This window comes from Moschus berezovskii, chromosome 12 (assembly GCF_049115385.1).
Source record: "Moschus berezovskii isolate FMDL1 chromosome 12, NW_MosBer_1.0, whole genome shotgun sequence".
Classification (NCBI taxonomy): domain Eukaryota; kingdom Metazoa; phylum Chordata; class Mammalia; order Artiodactyla; family Moschidae; genus Moschus; species Moschus berezovskii.
In genome coordinates, this window is record NC_142471.1 from 68,251,006 (window position 1) to 68,262,147 (window position 11,142).

The following is an 11,142-nucleotide window of genomic DNA, read 5'->3' on the forward strand; positions in this document are numbered from 1 at the left end:
TATTTGGTGGTGATTTGGTGTATCCCTAAATTCCTAAGCTATTTAAAAAAAAAAACCTACAGTTTAGTTTCAACTCAGAGAAGCACCTAGAATTTTTCATCAACCCTCCCTTCCTCACAAAACAAAGCAAAAAAATCCAATGTGGGATTTAAACTAAACTTGAAAAAAACTACATCACAAAAAGCACTTTTAAAATTCTTTTTGGAGACAGGTTATTTAAAAAAATCAGCTGGATGGGAATTTCCTGGTTGTCCAGTGGTTAGGACTCCATGCTTTCACTGCCCAGGCCCTGGGTTCAATCCCTGGTTGAGGAACTAAGATTCTACAAACTGCATGGTGCAGCCAAAAAAAAGATAAAAAATCAGCTGGGACTGAAAAAAATGATTTGCAACAAAAGTAAATGCATATCTTCATGGAACACTGAATGGTGCTTTATTATCAAAGAAAATAAACACCTTAATAGCTAGAAGAAAAGAAAAAGAGTACACTGGACTTCAGAACATCTTTAAAAAAGTCATCAACTCCCTTGAAGTTCAAATCCAGGAAACATAGTGAAATAATATTGGGGAGGGTTGAAATTTACCATGTTTTTATAAGGCATTTTAAATTTAGAATTTGCATAATAAGTAAACTGTAAGCATTGGACTACTTTTAACTTAGAATGCCAAAAACATGAAATTCGTAATATTTTAAAACATAAGACTCAATATTAATTTTTCTACTTTTTAAATAGAAGATAGGTGATTTGCAATATCAGTTCTAGGTGTATAGCACAGAGACTCAATATTTTTATAGGTTATATTCCATTTTAAGTTATTATAGAATATTGCCTATATTTCCTATGCTGTAAAATGTATGAGACTCAATATGAATTTCACTGGGAATTTAGGGATACTAATATTAGTTTAGAGAGGATTTTTAAGTTCAGATGTAAAGTTCTTTGTGTATGTCCATGTAACTGACTTGCATAGTAGTAATTATTGTTATAGGTATTTTATATTTTAGGATTGTGAAAAGGCTAGAACTGTGTGTTCTGTACATTCTTGTAAACATAAATGACAATCTTAGACAGGAAACTACTCCCACATCCAATATGCCAGTGCCCGCATGCCTCTTAAACCCTCAGGGCCCAAGCCTTTAACTTTAAAAGTAAGCAGATTTAGCAGGGGAATTATTCTGAGATAATGAGAAAGAATGAGATTATTTTGTGAATGACAATTTATAATAATAATAATAGCATATATTTATTGAGCTCTGTGTAACAGGCACTATTATAAGATCTTGCCATGTATTGTCTCACTTATTCTTATCAATAACCACATAAGGAAGATACGATTAACCAATTTTTTTTTTTGCAGAAGATGAAACTGAAGCATATGGCCACACAGTTCCTAAATGACAGAACAGGTATCAAATCTAGACATTCTAACCCCAAAGCTCCTACTCTGAACTGTGCCTTCACCATGGTGGTGGTTTAGTCACTAAATTGTGTCTGACTCTTGCGACCCCATGGACCGTACCCCACCAGACTTCTCTGTCCATGGGATTTCCCAGGCAGGAATACTGTAGTAGATTGCCATTTCCTTCTCCAGGGGATCTTCCCAGCCCAGGAATCAAATACTGGTCTCCTGCATTGCAGGCGGATTCTTTACCAACTGAGCTACAGGGGAAGTCCTAAGCCTTCACCATATACAACAGAAAATGGAATAGGAATAAGGCATTGAATTCCGTCTTCTAGGATCCCTTTCAATTAATATAGCCACACCTAATAATATGGTTTTTCCCGTGGTCATGTATGGATGTGAGAGTTGGACTGTGAAGAAAGCTGATCGCCGAAGATATTGATGCTTTGAACTGTGGTGCTGGAGAAGACTCTTGAGAGTCCCTTGGACTGCAAGGAGATCCAACCAGTCCATTCTAAAGGAGATCAATCCTGGGTGTTCATTGGAAGGACTGATGCTAAAGCTGAAACTCCAATACTATGGCCACCTCATGTGACGAGTTGAGAGGAGGTGGGGACGACAGAGAACGAGATGGCTGGATGGCATCACCGACTTGATGGACATGAGTTTGAGTGAACTCATGTCCATGGAGTTGGATGGACAGGGAGGCCTGGCGTGCTATGATTCATGGGGTCACAAAGAGTCAGACACAACTGAGCAACTGAATTGAACTGAATAATATACTTTTCCGCTGACCATCAGGCAGGTCTGGTATCTAAATAAAAGCTGCTTCTCAACCAGAGATCAAATTGCCAGCATCCGGTGGATTATGGAGAAAGCCAGAGTTCCAGAAAAACATCTATGTCTGCTTCATTGACTATGCCAAAGCCTTTGACTGTGTGGATCACAATAAACTGTGGAACATTCTGAAAGAGATGGGAATCCCAGACCACCTGACCTGCCTCTTGAGGAACCTGTATGCAGGTCAGGAAGCAACAGTTAGAACTGGACATGGAACAACAGACTGGTTCCAAATAGGAAAAGGAGTATGTCAAGGTTGTATACTGTCACCCTGTTTATTTAACTTATATGCAGAGTACATCATGAGGGACGCTGGGCTGGAAGAAGCACAAGCTGGAATCAAGATTGCCAGGAGAAATATCAATAACCTCAGATATGCAGATGACACCACCCTTATGGCAGAAAGTGAAGAGGAACTAAAAAGCCTCTTGAGGAAAGTGAAAGAGGAGAGTGAAAAGGTTGGCTTGAAGCTCAACATTCAGAAAACAAAGATCATGGCATCTGGTCCCATCACTTCATGGGAAATAGATGGGAAAACAGTGGAAAGAGTGTCAGACTTTATTTTGGGGGGCTCCAAAATCACTGCGGATGCTGACTGCAGCCAGGAAATTCAAAGACGCTTACTCCTTGGAAGGATAGTTATGACCAACCTAGATAGAATATTAAAAAGCAGAGACATTACTTTGCCGACAAAGGTCCGTCTAGTCAAGGCTATGGTTTTTCCCGTGGTCATGTATGGATGTGAGAGTTGGACTGTGAAGAAAGCTGATCTTCGAAGAATTGATGCTTTTGAACTGTGGTGCTGGAGAAGACTCTTGACAGTCCCTTGGACTGCAAGGAGATCCAACCAGTCTATTCTAAAGGAGATCGATCCTGGGTGTTCATTGGAAGGACTGATGCTAAAGCTGAAACTCCAATACTTTGGCCACCTCATGCGACGAGTTGACTCACTGGAAAAGACTGTGATGCTGGGAAGGATTGGGGGCGGGAGGAGACGGGGACGACAGAGAATGAGATGGCTGGATGGCGTCACCGACTCAATGGACATGAGTTTGAGTGAACTCTGGGAGTTGGTGATGGACAGGGAGGCCTGGCGTGCTGTGATTCATGGGGTCGCAAAGAGTCAGACACGACTGAGCGACTGAACTAAACTGAACTGAAACAATTAAAGTACATCCTGTCCTTGTCTCAACTATTAATACTTTGTAAGGGTTAACATGTAGAATCTACAGCCTCTTATGCTTTTCATAATGTTTTTGCAAAACTTTAAAAGGATATGTAGGAACTACTGTCTTGCAAAAGAACATATAACTAAAGCTTAGTAATTTCATCATTTTACCTCAGCTTCAATTTCTTTTGTTAAATAACAGTGTGTGTGTAGTATGTATTATATGAGCCTTTTTTGGAAATTTGTCCCTATTTCAGTTCAGTTCAGTCGCTCAGTCGTGTCCGACTCTTTGCGACCCCATGAATCACAGCACGCCAGGCCTCCCTGTCCATCACCAACTCCCGGAGTTCACTCAAACTCATGTCCATCGAGTCGGTGACGCCATCCAGCCATCTCATTCTCTATCGTCCCCGTCTCCTCCCGCCACCAATCCCTCCTAGCATCAGACTCTTTTCCAGTGAGTCAACTCGTCGCATGAGGTGGCCGTAGTATTGGAGTTTCAGCTTTAGCATCCGTCCTTCCAATGAACACCCAGGATCGATCTCCTTTAGAATGGACTGGTTGCCTCTCCTCGCAGTCCAAGGAACTCTCAAGAGTCTTCTCCAGCACCACAGTTCAAAAGCATCAATTCTTCGGCGATCAGCTTTCTTCACAGTCCAACTCTCACATCCATACATGACCACGGGAAAAACCATAGCCTTGACTAGACGGACCTTGGTTGGCAAAGTAATGTCTCTGCTTTTTAATATGCTATCTAGGTTGGTCATAACTTTCCTTCCAAGGAGTAAGCGTCTTTTAATTTCATGGCTGCAGTCAGCATCTGCAGTGATTTTGGAGCCCAAAAAAATAAAGTCTGACACTGTTTCCCCATCTATTTCCCATGAAGTGATGGGACCAGATGCCATGATCTTCGTTTTCTGAATGTTGAGCTTCAAGTCAAACTTTTCACTCTCCTCTTTCACCCTCATCAAGAGGCCTTTGAGTTCCTCTTCACTTTCTGCCATAAGGGTGGTGTCTTCTGCATATCTGAGATTATTGATATTTCTCCTGGCAATCTTGATTCCAGCTTGTGCTTCTTCCAGCCCAGCGTTCCTCATGATGTACTCTGCATATAAGTTAAATAAACAGGGTGACAGTATACAACCTTGACATACTCCTTTTCCTATTTGGAACCAGTCTGTTGTTCCATGTCCAGTTCTAACTGTTGCTTCCTGACCTGCATACAGGTTCCTCAAGAGGCAGGTCAGGTGGTCTGGGATTCCCATCTCTTTCAGAATGTTCCACAGTTTATTGTGATCCACACAGTCAAAGGCTTTGGCATAGTCAATGAAGCAGAAATAGATGTTTTTCTGGAACTCTCTTGCTTTCTCCATGATCCAGTGGATGTTGGCAATTTGATCTCTGGTTCCTCTGCCTTTTCTAAAACCTGCTTGAACATCTGGAAGTTCACGGATCACATATTGCTGAAGCCTGGCTTGGAGAATTTTGAGCATGACTTTACTAGCGTGTGAGATGAGTGCAATTGTGTGGTAGTTTGAGCATTCTTTGGCATTCCCTTTCTTTGGGATTGGAATGAAGACTGACCTTTTCCAGTCCTGTGGCCACTGCTGAGTTTTCCAAATTTGCTGGCATATTGAGTGCAGTACTTTCACAGCATCATCTTTCAGGATTTGAAATAGCTCAATTGGAATTCCATCACCTCCACTAGCTTTGTTCATAGTGATGTTCTCTAAGGCCCACTTGACTTCACATTCCAAGATGTCTGATTCCAGGTGAGTGATCACGCCATCGTGATTATATTCATCTTGAAGATCTTTTTTGTACAGTTCTGTGTATTCTTGTCACCTTTTCTTAATATCTTCTGTTTCTGTTAGGTCCATACCATTTCTGTCCTTTATCGACCCCATCTTTGCATGAAATATTCCCTTGATATCTCTAATTTTCTTAAAAAGATTTCTTGTCTTTCCTGTTCTGTTGTTTTCCTCTATTTCTTTGCATTGATCACTGAGGAAGGCTTTCTTATCTCTCCTTGTTATTCTTTGGAACTCTGCATTCAGATGCTTATATCTTTCCTTTCCTCCTTTGCTTTTCACTTCTCTTTTCACAGCTATTTGTAAGGCCTCCTCAGACAGCCATTTTGCTTTTTTGCATTTCTTTTCCATGGGAATGGTCTTGGTCCCTGTCTCCTGTACAGTGTCATGAACCTCCGTCCAGAGTTCATCAGGCACTCTATCAGATCTAGTCCCTTAAATCTATTTCTTACTTCCACTGTATAATCATAAGGAATTTGATTTAGGTCATATCTGAATGGTCTAGTGGTTTGCCCTACTTTCTTCAATTTAAGTCTGAATTTGGCAATAACCATTATTAGCATTATTCTACAAAGTCTCCTTTTGAGTATATATAAATAAATATAAATTGTCCCTATTTATATAAATTCAAAAGGAGACTTTGTAGAATAATGCTAATAATGGTTATTTCTAGTAATGGAATTTTGGAATTTTACTTTATACTTTTCCCTATTGCTTGATTTTTTTTTTAAAGAAGCATGGATCACCTTTACAAAATCAATAAAGTCTCCCAAAAAGAAAATTATAGTTGTTATGCATCCAAATACACCATGCAACAAGACAATTAGAGAAACCTAGATCATTGCCAGAGTTTTAACTAGCCACCTAAGTTTCTTCAAATTTTATTTCATTTAAAATGTGTTTCATGTAATAGTAAAATAAAGAACAAATTAGAGTATAAGAAAGAAGAAATGAAGACTAATAATAAATGTATAAACATTTGAGCATCACATAAATAGAAAGATAGAGTCTAAAGTTTTGTTTTCAGAAATTATACATCAGGTTCAGTTCAGTTCAGTCACTCAGTCATGTCTGACTCTTTGTGACCCCATGGACTGCAGCACACCAGGCTTCCATGTCCATCACCAGCTGCCGGAGCCTGCTCAAACTCATGTCCATCGAATCGGTGATGCCATCCAACCATCTCATCCTCTGTTGTCCCCTTCTCCTGCCTTCAGTCTTTCCCAGCATCAAGGTCTTTTCCAGTCAGTTGGTTCTTCACATCAGGTGGCCAAAGTTTTGGAGCTTCAGCTTCAGAATCAGTCCCTCCAATGAATACTCAGGACTGATTTCCTTTAGGATTTACTGGCTTGGTCTCCTTGCAGTCCAAGGGGCTCTCAAGAGTCTCCTCCAACACCACGGTTCAAAACCATCAGTTCTTCAGCACTAAGCCTTCTTTATGGTCCAACTCTCACATCCATATGGAAAAACCATACCTTTGACTAGACGGACCTTTGTTGGCAAAGTAATGTCTCTCTTTTTTAATATGCTGTTTAGGTTGGTCATAGCTTTTCTTCCACGGAGAAGGCAATGGCAAGCCACTCCAGTACTCTTGCCTAGAAAATCCCATGGATGGAGGAGCCTGGTAGGCTGCAGTCCGTGGGGTCGCTAAAGGTCGGACACGACTGAGCGACTTCACTTTTCACTTTCACACATTGGAGAAGGAAATGGCAACCCACTCCAGTGTTCTTGCCTGGAGAATCCTGAGGACGGGGGAGCCTGGTGGGCTTCCGTCTATGGGGTCACACAGAGTCGGACACGACTGAAGTGACTTAGCAGCAGCAGCAGCAGCTTTTCTTCCAAGGAGCAAGCATCTTTTAATTTCATGGCTGCAGTGATTTTGGAGCCCAAGAAAATAAAGTCTGTCACTGCTTCCATTGTTTCCCCATCTATTTGCCATGAAGTGATGGGACGAGATGCCATGATCTTAGTTTTTTGAATGTTGAGTTTTAAGCCAGCCTTTTCAGACTCTTTCACTTTCATCAATAGGCTCCTTTGCTTTCTGCCATAAGGGTGGTGTCATCTGCCTATTGAGGTTATTGATATTTCTCCTGGCAGTCTTGATTTCAGCTTGTGCTTCATCCAGCCCAGCATTTTGCATGATTTACTCTGCATATAAGTTAAATAAGCAGGGTGACAATATACAGCCTTGACGTACTCCTTTCCCAATTTTGAATCAGTCTGTTGTTCCATGTTCAGTTTTAACTGTTGCTTCTTGTCCTGCATTCACATCTCTCAGGAGGCAGGTAAAGTGGTCTGGTATTCCCATCTCTTGAAGAATTTTCCAGTTTGTTGTGATCCACACAGTCAAAGGCTTTGGCATAGTCAATAAAGCAGAAGTGGATGTTTTTCTGGAACTCTCTTGCTTTTTTGATGATCCAACAGATGTTGTCAATTTGATCTCTGGTTCCTCTGCCTTTTCTAAATCCAGCTTGAACATCTGGATGTTCTCGGTTCACATATTGTTGAAGCCTCGCTTGAAGAATTTTCAGCATTACTTTGCTAGTGTGTGGGATGAGTGCAATTGTGTGGTAGTTTGAACATTCGTTGGCATTGCCTTTCTTTGGGATTGGAATGAAAACTGACCTTTTCCAGTCCTGTGGCCACTGCTGAGTTTTCCACATTTGCTGGAATATTGAGTGCAGCACTTTCACAGCAATTCCATCACTTCTGCTAGTTTTGCTCGTAGTGATGCTTCCTAAGGCCCACTTGACTTCAGACTCCAGGATGTCTGACTCTAGGTGAGTGATCACACCATTGTGGTTATCTAGGTCATTAAGATCTTTCTGTGTATTCTTGCCACCTCTTCTTAATATCTTCTGCTTCTGTTAGGTCCATACCATTTCTGTCCTTTATTGTGCCCATCTTTGCATGAAATGTTCCCTTGGTATCTCTTGGTATCTGCTCAGATTTTCTTGAAGAGATCTCTAGTCTTTCCCATTTTATTGTTTTTGTTTCTATTGTTTTCCTCTATTTCTGTCAGGTTGGCAGTTTATATTCTGAAATCCTGTTAGAAACACCAAGATCTGATCTGTTTTTCTGTGAATCCACTGTCTTTGTCATATTCAAAGATAATATATTTTTATTTCATATGAAACAATTTAAAATATTGTTTAAAAATAGTTACTTTATGCAGAAAAGACTAGAAGGAAATATGTTCAAATTCTAGAAATGGATGCTGATGAGGTGGAATTATGGAAAGTTCTTTCTGCTGTTGCCTTACCCTTTTCTATATTTTCTAAGTTTTCTGCAGTGAACATACATTACATAGATAATGAATTTTTTTTAAAGAAAAAAACCTAAGAGGTGTTTGTACCTGAATATACAAAATCATTTCATTCCATTTAAGCTAATTAATTTTAATATTTTAAAAGTCCATTTTACAAATGTCCCACACATAATTCCAAACAATTTGTTACACTTCACCTTCGAGGACATGGAGCACAACTACTCTCCCCCACCACACAGACATACTCCCAAGAGGACTGCATGCGGTGACTTCCTTCCAAAGAATACAGTACATAAAGAAGAGGAGAAAAAAAGTAACTTTTTGTGGAGAAGGCTGACAAACACTATTTCAGCCAGGTGATCAACACCTGTTCAACATCATCAGCTGTAAGTCACATGGATAGTAGGTACCCTTGATACACATGATGAAAATGGTACTTTACCTCTGTAGCCATGCTCCCTAAAAGCCATAATCCCAGTCTAATAATGAGAAAAACATGAGACAAATCCAAACTGAAGGATGGTTTATGAAACTACCTGACCAGTCCTCCTCAAAAATGTCGAGATCATCAAAAACAAGGCAAGTCTGAGAAATTATCACAGCCAAGAGTAAACAAGAGTCATGACAAATGGAATGTGGTATCCTACAGCAGAAAAGAGAAAGAATATAAGGTAAAAACCAAGGAAATCTGGTCCATTAATCATTACAAATGCACAATACTGACATAAAATGTTGATAATGGTAGTATGTAAGAACTCTATTCTGGTTTCACAATTTTTCTGCAAATTTAAATCTATTACACAAAAATAAAGGTGGTTTTGTTTTGTAAATTTATTTTACCCTTTTGTGACTTTTGAGAGAAAATCTTGGCAAAACTTGTAATGCACATGAAGGCTGTGTTTCCTGAGTTAGAAATTTGTGATACTATGAAACCCTATCTTGTCATCCCAAATGCAAAAGAAAGACATAGAAATAATGTCCCACAAGTCATCTCCAGCAAAATTTAAACTACTACTTAAGACTTTTAATTATCCAAACTTATAGCTATACTAAAAAGATTGATTTTCCAGAGGGTCAGATGTCACTCTAAGATACTGTTGTGACTTTACAACTGTAAGAAACACACATTTCCAAGCACCAATTTATGTGTGAAAGATATACACACGTGTACACAAAATTTAAGGACCATATGGCAAGTAAGGTAAGGGGGTGGGCAAAATAGAAATATCAAATAGGACTGTGGGAAAAAGAAAGCAGATTTCTAGATTTGCTAGTTCAGTAATGCTACCATTAGTCTGAGATAGCCTTCTTATGTCAATAAGTGGTGTTCAAAGAAATTTTGAACAAAATGGAGAGCACGCCATTAGCATTAGGATCTAAGATAATTCATGTTGACATCTGAATTTGTGATTTTTCTGATCTCTGTCAGAAAATTGAGTCATTTGGCAACAAATGATGGAAAATACAAAACGAAGATGAAGGCAACCATAAATCTTGTGAAATGTTCTGGAATTTCTTTAAATACATACATGTGCATGCATGGGTTTGTGCATGCTAAGTTGCTTCAGTCGTGTCCAACTCTGTGCAACCCTATGAACTGTAGCCCACCAAGCTCCTCTGTCCATGGGGATTCTCCAGGCAAGACTTCTGGAGTGGATTGCCACGCCCTCTTCCAGGGGATCTTCCCAACCCAGAGATTGAACCTGCATCTCTTATGTCTCCTGCGCTGGCAGGCAGGTTCTTTACCACTAGCGCCACCTGGGAAGCCCAAATACATACATCCGTTCCGTTCCGTCGCTCAGTCGTGTCTGACTCTTTGCGACCCCGTGGACTGTAGCCTACCAGGCTTCTCCGTCCGTGGGATTCTCCAGACAAGAATACTGGAGTGGGTTACCGTTTCCTTCTCCAGGGGATCTTCCCGACCCAGGGATCGAAACCTGGTCTCGCGCATTGGAGGCAGACGCTTTAACCTCTGAGCCACCAGGGAAGCCCCAAATACATACATAGATACATACATAAAAATAAAGTTACCACTGAGATAGAATATATATAAATATGAGTTCAAGAAGAAAATGATAAGTTCTAGGGAAAAAATTTCTCTTAAGCATCTTCAGCTCTTCTGGAAGAAAGTACAAGGTCAAATATAACCTTCTTGTTTCTGTTTCTATAATTATTACTATTTAAGAATCCCGAACCTTCAGGTAAATTTTTTTCATCTGAGTCTTTCATTACAGTGACTAAAACCACAGGATATAATTTATCTTGTCCTAGGTTTGGGGTCCTGTCAAAAATGTGAAAAACACAAAAGACAACTTTTTTCTGAAATAGCATTGTTATGTTATTTTGAATAGATGGTGGGTTGTGTTCAGCTATTAAATAAATAAAAGTTTGGATGTGAATGGAATAAATATCGGTCTTATTTGAGGGATTTTTAGTTTTAAAAAGTGTGTGTGCATACACACATATATACACATACACATACTATGTAAAGAGAATTATGACTTTTAGGCCCATATTTAACTGTTATCTTTTGAGAACCTATGTCACTACTTTTAAAGAATTATATATATAATTGCTTTTCGCCCTTCCTCATGGCAGCTGTTTTCCCCTTTCTTATGGCATCTTTCAAATGTAAAGATGAGTGAGAAAAAT